This window comes from Empidonax traillii, unplaced genomic scaffold (genome assembly GCF_003031625.1).
Source record: "Empidonax traillii isolate 1590-97213 ecotype Southwest subspecies unplaced genomic scaffold, ASM303162v1 scaffold89:size1181294, whole genome shotgun sequence".
Classification (NCBI taxonomy): domain Eukaryota; kingdom Metazoa; phylum Chordata; class Aves; order Passeriformes; family Tyrannidae; genus Empidonax; species Empidonax traillii.
Window position 1 is genome coordinate 645493 of NW_020955282.1, and position 9648 is coordinate 655140.

At 44.1% G+C, this 9648-nt stretch overlaps 1 protein-coding gene across 1 annotated transcript in view; it reads right to left on the reverse strand.

Annotated features, from left to right (window-relative positions):
* ASCC3 (activating signal cointegrator 1 complex subunit 3) overlaps positions 1-3229 on the reverse strand; it is a 255756-nt gene extending 252527 nt beyond the window's left edge. Inside the window, exon 1 of the mRNA XM_027881455.1 lies at positions 3182-3229. The gene's annotated coding sequence lies outside the window, so the exon portion shown is untranslated. The remainder of the gene's footprint in view (positions 1-3181) is intronic.
* Positions 3230-9648: the final 6419 nt, after the last annotated feature.

Sequence of the window (9648 nt, forward strand, 5' to 3'; positions counted from 1 at the left end):
GAGATTCTGAGGATTACAGTTTGGGATTTAGGAGCCTAATGTCTCTCAATCCATTTGTGGGTCCTACCCTTGTTTTCTTCTCTTTTTATCTCAGACATTAGCTATCATATTTCTAACAACTTCCAAGTACACCTTATAGGTAATTTGTTAAACTGCTTTCGATTAGATAAGTTTGTCTAAACTAGAGAGTAGATTCTGGTTTCAGTTCTTTCTTCGAACATTAAAGCGTAATTCAGTTTAAGAAAATGTGTAGGTTGGAAAGTGCTCAACACCAATTTCAACAATTATTACTATAAACATTTTACCAGGAAAACATTATGCTCTTATTTGGAGTAATGAGAACACAATTTTCTATGGGGAAATTTCGTAGGAGGGAGAAAGAAACCTGTTCAGCAGTCAAAACACTAATATGTGCTAGAATTAATCCCAACTTTAAAGCTACCAAATAAACCTTACATTGTAACTAACCAGCAAAAGACAACGTGTCTTCCCTTCCCCCAACCACCTCTACGCTCCAATAGCAGCTCCTATGAGTATGTAAGACAAGAGGAAGGAAACACGCAGTAATAACATGGACCAGCCGGAGATCAGTTCAGTATTTATAAAGGCTAACAGTTTTCAGAGGAATTGTTGTAGCTCAACACAAACCTGCAGAAATGTACACTGGGACTTTATGACGAACAAATTTTCTATTAACCCTGCACAAAAAAGATTTTTCAACTATAAATGTTCTTTCTGAAAACAGAATTAATACTGCACTTAACAAAACTGTAAATGATACTGAGAAGCAAGAGACTGCATCTATTTTAGGGGCCAAATTACGACTGTCTTGAAAAAAACATATCCAACATGAACAGTAAAACATATTATAAGCAAGGTAAGAAACTACAAAAATAGAGGATACAAAGAAACAACACATTAGTTGTAGTTTTGCAGATACTCATCTACAGACTACAGTGAGTGACAATCATCACATCATTTGTAACACTGGAATTAAGGACATGGAAAGACAGGAAACATTTAATATTTAAACACAAGAGTGAGGCAGTAAAATATACTAAGCTGTCCTTTCCAGTAGTCAGTATTCAAGACTTCATCAGAGTAGTGGTGTCTTTGTCGGGCACCCTGTCTCTACAAAGACACATACCAGTCCAGAAGGAAGCAATGGAGGATACCAAAAATGACCAAAAATGTAATTACCAACAAAGAAACACAAAACAAACTCGGGTTATATAGGTATTGGAAGGATATATTTCAAATACATACATGTTAGCTGCAGAAAGGAAAGAACAAGAAAACAAAGAGGTGAAAAAGAGTAGCGTGTACTCCTCTTCAACAGAAAGCCTACCCAAGAATTACAAAAAAACCATAATCAGAGGGTTGGAAGGGGCCCAGTGGATCATCTGGTCCAACCTCTCTGCTCAAGCAGAGTTGTCCTAAAGCACACTGCACAGTGCAGACATTCTTGAGTATCTCCAGTGAGAGAGACTCCACAACCTCTCTGGGCAATCTGTTCCAGTGCACAGTCACCCATACAGTCAAGTCCTTCCTCAAGTACAGGTGAAACTTCCTGTGCATCGTGAGGCCCACTGCCTCTTGTCCTATTGCTTGGCACCACTGAGAAGAGCCTGGCTCCATCCTCTTGACACCCTCCCTGCAGATACTTATAGACACCTATGGGATCCCCTCTCAAGTTGTCTCTTCCTGAGGCTGAACAGGCCCAGCTCTCCCAGCCACTCCCCAGGAGATGCTCCTTCCCCTTAATCATCCTCATAGCCCTTCAATGGACCCACTCCAGGAGCTTCAGGTTTAGCTTCAAAGCAAGTTCTGTAAACACAGAAGTGTCTGAAAATATTTTCATTTGACAGTTTCCTGCCTTCTCTCTGATCCAGTGGAACCAGTGACACCACCTCTTCCGAAGTCCTAGCTTTTAGAGAAAACTGAGGTCTAACATTTCAAACTAGTTTCTACAATGCATAAAGGCCTAGCTGGGAGTTGGTCTGTATTCCCACACAAATGGGAAGAGAGTTTCTCCACATATCTACATACATAACTCTAAGATGATGCAAATTTATTCTGCTGTGGCCAGAGGCAAGTCAGATCCAAAGGAAATTAATCTGCTGAAAACCAGCACATGTTTAATCAGACACACCACCTTACTGATATAATCAATGCTGTCTTCACAGGAAGGTTTGTTTGCATCTGAACTGATGGTTGGTTTGGTTTTCTTCCTCCTAAAAGTTAATCTCTGCAACCTACCATGTGGACATATGCAACCTTTGTTGCAATTTCCTTGGAATTTCCAATATTTTTCCTACTCATTGACTAAATTCAAGTCAATTCTATCCTCAGTAAAGTAACTAAGCTTGACTATTAGATCTCTTCCATGCAAAAATTAAGGCTACCAGTTCCATTTTAGTAGCACCGCTTTCCAGTTAGTTGTTTAAAAAGCCGTAAGACTTGGAGGGTCTATACAGATGTTAATCCACTAAAAAAAATTAACAAAATCTAAATTCAGAGCTCATAAAAGGTTCTGAACAAAGGCATTATTTGAATTCCAACACGATACGCACTCCTGAAGCACCTCTGGTGCAAGCCTTACACTGTCACGGTTTATTAGCACAGCTGTCAGTTCACCACCAGCAGCAACCGAAACTAAGCAAGTGGTGCTCGAAACGGAGAAACGTTCCGCGTGACCACGTGCTGGTTTTTTTTCGTCCTTCATTTCCAGTTCCCTACATTTATTACTAGCCGTGGTAAGCACTGGAAGCACGTCCGACACCCGCAAGTTTCCCCCTCGGCCGCTGCCGTTCCCACGAGCACGCCGCGGCCGAGCCCAGCAGGCGCACGGGGAGCACCCGGCACCGGGCCCTGCGGAGCGACCCTGCCCTACGCACCCCGCGCCGCGGGACGCGGTGGGCACAGCGGGGACCCCGCGAGGGCCGGCCCCGCCGCCGGCCCGGGGCACCGGCGTGGCACGGGGCAGGGCCTGCCCGCCGGGCCCGGCGCTCCCGCCCCTCGCTCGGGGAAGCCGGACGGCGGCCCCGCGCCAGCCGCGGCGAAGAGCGACGTCCCCCACTCCCGCCGGGGCGCACCGAGCCCCGCCCGCCGCCGGGGCCGCACCCCCAGCCCCAGTACCCCCGGACGCGCCCGCCGCGCCCCCGACCCCCGCCCGCCGCACCTGCCGTACGGCCCCTCCGCTCCGCTGTCGCCAACGGGCGGCGCGGCGCGACACTGCCGTACAGCGAGCAGGCGGGCGGGGCGGTGTCCGGCACGGCCCGCGGGTCTCCATGGCCCGGGATGAGCTTTTATCCCTGTGCCAATTCCGTGTGCCACTGCTACTGCCCCCGCCCCGCCCGGGCTCCCCGGCGCCGTGCACAGGCCTACCCCGGCTCCAGGCCGGCCCCGCCGCCTTCTCTGTGCTGGCCAAACGCGGCTCTCGCGGAGCTGCCGCGGCTCCTCCACCCGCGGTAGTTGATCCCTGTGCGGTCGGATACACCCCGGAGGCAGCCCCCGGCAGCGTTTCACAGAATCGCAGGATCGGATTTCGAAAGAACTCTTGAGATCGTCGAGTCCAACCTGTGAGCGAACACCACCACGTGAACTAGGCCGTGTCATCAAATGCCACGTCCAGTCTTTCCTTAAACACCTCCAGGGACGGTGACTGCACCACCTCCCTGTGCAGGCCACTCTTTCATTGAAGAAATTCTTCCTGATTACCAACCTGAACTTCCCCTGGCGCAGCTCGAGGCCGTTTCCTCTTGTCCTGTCACTAGTTGCCTGGGAGGAGGGACAACTCCTGCCTGGCTATAAACCCTTTCAGGTAGTTGTAGAGAGTGATAAGGTCATCTCTGAACCTCCTCCAGGCCAAACAACCCCAGCTCCCTCAGCCACTCCTCCCTCATAGGACTTGGTTCTCCTGTGTCAGTGCCTTGGGCCTTCCGAGACATGGTGTCCATGGTCTTTGACCGTCGGAGCTCTTTAGTAGCTCATCCTTTGCCACTCAATTCTTGCCAAACCACGTACATACCTGAGCATGTGCCTTAAGAGCTTTTTCACACTTACTGATCCAGTTTTGTGTGTTCCTGAGCCATGGGGTTTCAAATCCAAAGGTACTGTAGTAAAATGACACCAATGACCAAGCTGTGCAGAGAGAGGGGAAAAGAAGAATAAGCAGTGTCAGACAGTTTTAGGGCAAAACCAACTTGCAAGGGAAAAAACACTCACTCCAGAGTGCTTAGGTAAACAAATATACCGGGACAATTGTTAGCATTCAGGTTATTTATTTATGACTTCTGTCTTTTCAAGTGTATTTGTTCTCACCAAGCATGTAAGAGCTCGACCTTCTCAGATCACTGAACCGCTTCCATCTCTGCAATTTGAGCAAGTGTTCAGCTCATTTAAAAGAAGGCAAGCACTCGTGCATGGATGTATGTGCCGGTGTGTGTACTTGTACAACTGGTGTTCAACAACACACTTCCAAGAAAAAAAGTAGCATACTCCATCCCCTGCTGAAAAAGAAGGAAACATACACAGTGTAGAGGAATCATAAATTGAGTGTATCTCAGGTTTGGTAGATAGTCATGTGAAACTGGTTATAATGTTTCCAATACTACTTATCCTTAGAGTGGCTAGTCCAAACGCTGGAAAATGCCACTTGGATTCAGTCATCCTGTTATTAAAAACCTTCATACTGAACTAGCAAAGAGTCAGTATATGTGAGTATGTATATACCAAGCTTGAGCTAAAACACATCATGTTGTAGTCATTTGGCTACTAGACAACTGTTAAAGGAAGTTAAAATCAATGCAGGCTGAAACAAAACCAGACAAATTCTAAGACCCTGCACCATCAGGTCAATACAAGATGGAGGTCTTCTACTAGTGACAAAAAAAAAAACATTAGATCATATTTAGTGGGTTACAGTAGTTTTCCAATCTTGGAAAATGTTGAAACTCTATATTTTTGTAGCTCTTTGGTTTTTCTGGACATTCACTTTCCAGCAGACATTAGGAACATACCACAGCCTTACTGTGAGTTAGCTTTCAAAGACAAAAGCACAAACATACTAACTCACTACTGTTCCAAATCTTAAATGATTTTAAGCAAGTTTTTTAAAATAAGTGGTCCATGTCCTCATTTGTATTAATACTCAATTTATGATGTTTTATAAAAAAAAGATATTATCTGCTAGATCTTTAGAGGACTAGAAGTGGCAGACATTGCATGGAATTAATTTATTAAATGCAGATGACTTAACATAGGCTTAATATGTGCCTCAGGAAAAAATTCTCATTTTCTTCAGTATGTACTAATTTTTTTGGAAGACATATGATGTATGAAAGTGTTAAAAATTTAGTCATAGAGAAGGCTTTGTCTTAAGAAAATTACATTCCTGCTATACAGAAATCTATGTCTGTGTCCAACTTTACATTACTTAAGAATCAATGGAATCACACAGATTCTTTCCATCTCTCCCAGAGATCTGATGAATCATACTGTAAAAGTGCCAGTGCTTCTCAATTATCAGTAAAGAGAGCGTGAAATGTCCAGCTGAGGTGTAGATGTGTAGATGTTAATGTAATGCCTAAAGTTAGCTATGGGGAGATACACAAGGTGAATTCAGTTTTGACCTATTTATGGACTAAGATGGACAGAAATGTGAATTAAGGAATGAACTTTGGAGGAACTTGCTCCTCAGGGAAAAAAATGCTTTTTCTTCTTAATTCTTCTTACCTCATTTGTTTGATGTCCACACCTTAAATAATCCTTTGTTTATTCTCTTCTGTGTTGGACCAGATCTTTGGCAACATTTCAATATTCATTAGTATCTGAATCTCCAGCTCACTATTTTGTCCTTTGCTTAACTGCTGCACCTCTTGCGTGTTCAATAAAAAGATGTAAAAAAAGTCTCCCTCTGTCTTTTGTGTCAAATCCTTCCAGCATAGCCACGTGAGAAGTTCTAGCTCAGAGACCTTGAGATGAGCTCAGTGGATCAGAGCCTGGTGCTAATAATGCCAAGGTTGTGGGTTGATCCCAATAAGGGCCAATCACTTAAGAGCTGGACTTGTGATCCTTGTGGGTCCCTTCCAACTCTGAATATTCTGTGATTCTGTGAACGTTAGAAAAATGCTTCAGTGAAGTAAGGACCAAAACTGCAGAATCTGAGAAGCAAGAAATATATTTGATTTTGAGTTTGCAAAATACCATGCAAATTTACACGAGTTAATTGACTATTATACTCCTCGCTTCATGTGTTCGTTAACCACACAGCGTTGCATTGGGAGTTAAACAAGCATTGTTCATATGAAGAACAATGGGTACTCACAAGACCCAATCCCCAGTTTATGGTCACTGTGAGTACTGCCAGCTGGTGACACTTGAATCATTATCTGTAAGTGCATTATAATTTATGGGCTATTGAATTGACTCTTTTGTTTCCATTTTTAACAACAAAAAAATTAATACTAATATGTGAAACATGAATTTTACAGTTACTTGAAGAATACTTCAGATTCAGAAAAGAAATGGATTACTAATTGAAATGACCTTGACCTTCAGCAACAGAAAACTTAATAAATCACCATGTTCCAAAAAATTCAACAAATCCAGCTTCTGTTGAAATTGTAGGAGGAACCTGGCAGATGTCCTTGACTCACTGTTAAACTCCGCTGTGATGAGAGTATCAAGTGTTCAAAACTAACTGCTCTCTGCAGATGTCACTGTTACCAACACTGGAAGAAAAATTTTAAATCAATGTTATTATGTGACAATAAAGCAGCTTCCTAAGAAAACATTCCAAATCTCTATTACCCGTGATTACAAAGTAATCATATTGTACATGGCCACAACTGCAATGCTAGCAAAATTCAATGCAGTGGAGATACTGTTATTCAAATGAGCTGTTATTTTTTATAGTGATCTTGTTCCCACAGCTTTTAATACTTTGTTTAAAAATCACCCTTAAGGGGGGTGATTGACCCTGGCTGGATGCCAGGTACCCACTGAAGCCTCTCTATCGCTCCCCTTCTCACCTAGGCAGGGCAAAGAAGACATAACAAAAGGCTCATGGGTTGAGATAAGGACAGGGAGAGATCACTCAGCAATTACTGTTGTGGATAAAACAGACTCGACTTGGGGAAAAATTAGTTCAATGTATTACCAATCAAAATCAAAGTAGGATAATGAGCTAAAATAAAACCAAATCCAAAAAACATCTTTCCCTCACTGCTCCCTTCTTTCTGAGTTGAACTTAATTCCCAAATTCTCTACCTCCACCCCCACCGATGGTGCAGGGGGACAGGGATTGTTGGCTGCAGTCAATTCATCACATGTTGTCTCTGCTGCACCTTCATTCTCAGGGGTAGGACTCCTCAGACTCATACCCTGTCTCCCACAGGAGACAGTCATTCATGAACATCTCCAAGGTGAGACCTTCCCACAGGCTGCAGTTCTTCACAAAATGCTCCAGAGTGGGTGCCTTCCAAAGGGTACAGTCCTTCAGGAACACACTGCTCCAGCATGGGCTTCCCACAGGGTCACAGCCTGCTTTGGGCATCCACCTGCTCTGGTGTGGGCTCCTCCATGGGCTGCAGGTAGATAACTGCTCCAGTGTGGACCTCCATGGGCTCCAGGGGGACAACCTACCTCACCATGGTGTTCCCCGTGGGCTGCAGGGGAATCTCTGCTCCAGCATCTGGAGCACCTCTTCCTCCTCCTTCTTCACTAACCTTGATGTCTGCGAAGCCCTTTCTCTCATGTGTTCTCACTCCTCTCTCCAGTTGCAGATGTGTAGTGAGTTGAACTTGGCCAGGTGCCAGGTACCCACTAAAGCCGCTCTCTCACTCCCCTCTGCAACTGGACAGAGGACAGACAAAAAACCCCAAACAGCTAAGGATTCATGAGTTGAGATAAGAGCTAGGAGAGGTACCTTACTGATTACCTTCACAGGCAAAACAGACTCAAAGTGGGAATCTTACTTACATTTATTACTAACAGGATAAGAGCCAAAGAGTGAGAAATAAAACAATCTTAAAAGCCTTCCCCCCCCAACCCAGCCACAAAAAGTCCTTTTTTCTGGCCTCTTAAGTCTGTTATTCAACAGGTGCTACCACCAACACTGTCAGGCTCAGCTGTGGCCAGCAGTGGATCCATCTTGGAGTCAGCTGGCACTGGCTCTGTTGGATGTAGGGGAAACTTATGGCAGCTTCTCACAGAAGCCACTCCTGTAGCCCCCCCGCCTCTACCACCAAAACCTGGCAACACAATACAGCTGCACAGATATTGTAAGTGGCCTACAAGTTCTTGAAACTTGTATCATAAGAAAATACTGCGGAGGAAGGTATGCATAAGAAAATAGGTAGCTACTGCTACGTAAAAATTCATAATTCAAATTTGTTCCTCGAGACCTGAACCTTTTACAGTGTCATGCAGACTACATAAAGGGGATATATTATCTCCATTATTATTGGTTCTTAGGCACTGCGCTCTGACTTGAATCTATTTATGTTGTCTTTACAGGATATGAATGCACCTGGATTTAACCCCCAGTTCCTTCTCTTTAGCACACTGATTTTTTAGAGCAATCTTATATTTGTCCATGATTTTTCAGGTAAATAAAGCAGTCTGATCATTCTCCTGTGCTGGTGAATATCAATATAGCAAGCTGCTTATTATTAGTCTACATTTATAATTATTTATAATTTATTAAATCTCTTTAAAACTGACACATTATTGTTTGCTTAACAGTTATGCATAAAGAGTATAGAAACATCATACACATTCTCATAATTTAACAGAATTGGTCAGTGGTACTGGACAAGTCTTTCTTTTCTTTTCTTTTTTCTTTTCTTTCTTTCTCTTTGTTTATTTCTACTTTTCTCCCTTTCTACTTCTTTCTTTCTTTCCTTTTGTTTATTTCTACTTTTCTCCCTTTCTACTTCTTTCTTTCTTTCTCTTTGTTTATTTCTACTTCTTTCTTTCTACTTCTTTCTTTCTTTCTCTTTGTTTATTTCTACTTTCTGTCTGTCTTTCTACTTCTTTTTTTCTTTCCTTCCTTTTTTCTTTCTTCTTTTCTTTCTTTCTTTCTTTATTTGTTTTCTTTTACTTCTTTCTATTTCTTTCTTTCTTTCTTTGTTTCTTTCTCAGCTCCTCCCTGTCCATTTGCCCTCCTCACTGATAGCAATGAGGTCTCCTCTGAGTTTCCTTTTCCCAGAATCTGACAAGCCTGAAGTCCTCAGCTGCTCCTCTTCCCAGGGCATGCCTTCCTGCCCTTTGCAGCGGCTTTTTGCCCCTCCTCTGGAAACTTCCAAGGACGTTCACATCCTTCTTAAGTTGTGGGGGCCCAGAACTGCAAAGAGCCCTCCAGATGAGCCTGTAATGGCCAGTCTCTTCGCGAACGAAGAACCGGGGAAGGTCTTTCCACCTTCCAGCCTGCGCATTGGATTTTTTAGGTGAGACACAGTGTGCGCGGAACTGAGCCCACCCTTTAATCCTGAGGTTCATCTGCCGGGGCCAAGCACGCTTGGACGGTGGCAGTGAGGTCCTCAGGACGTAGATGGATTGCCTTATGGGCTAACGAGCTCCATCTGCCCGGGGAGGGGCCCCGACCGGGAATCGAACCCGGGTCTCTGCAGTGACAGTGCAGTG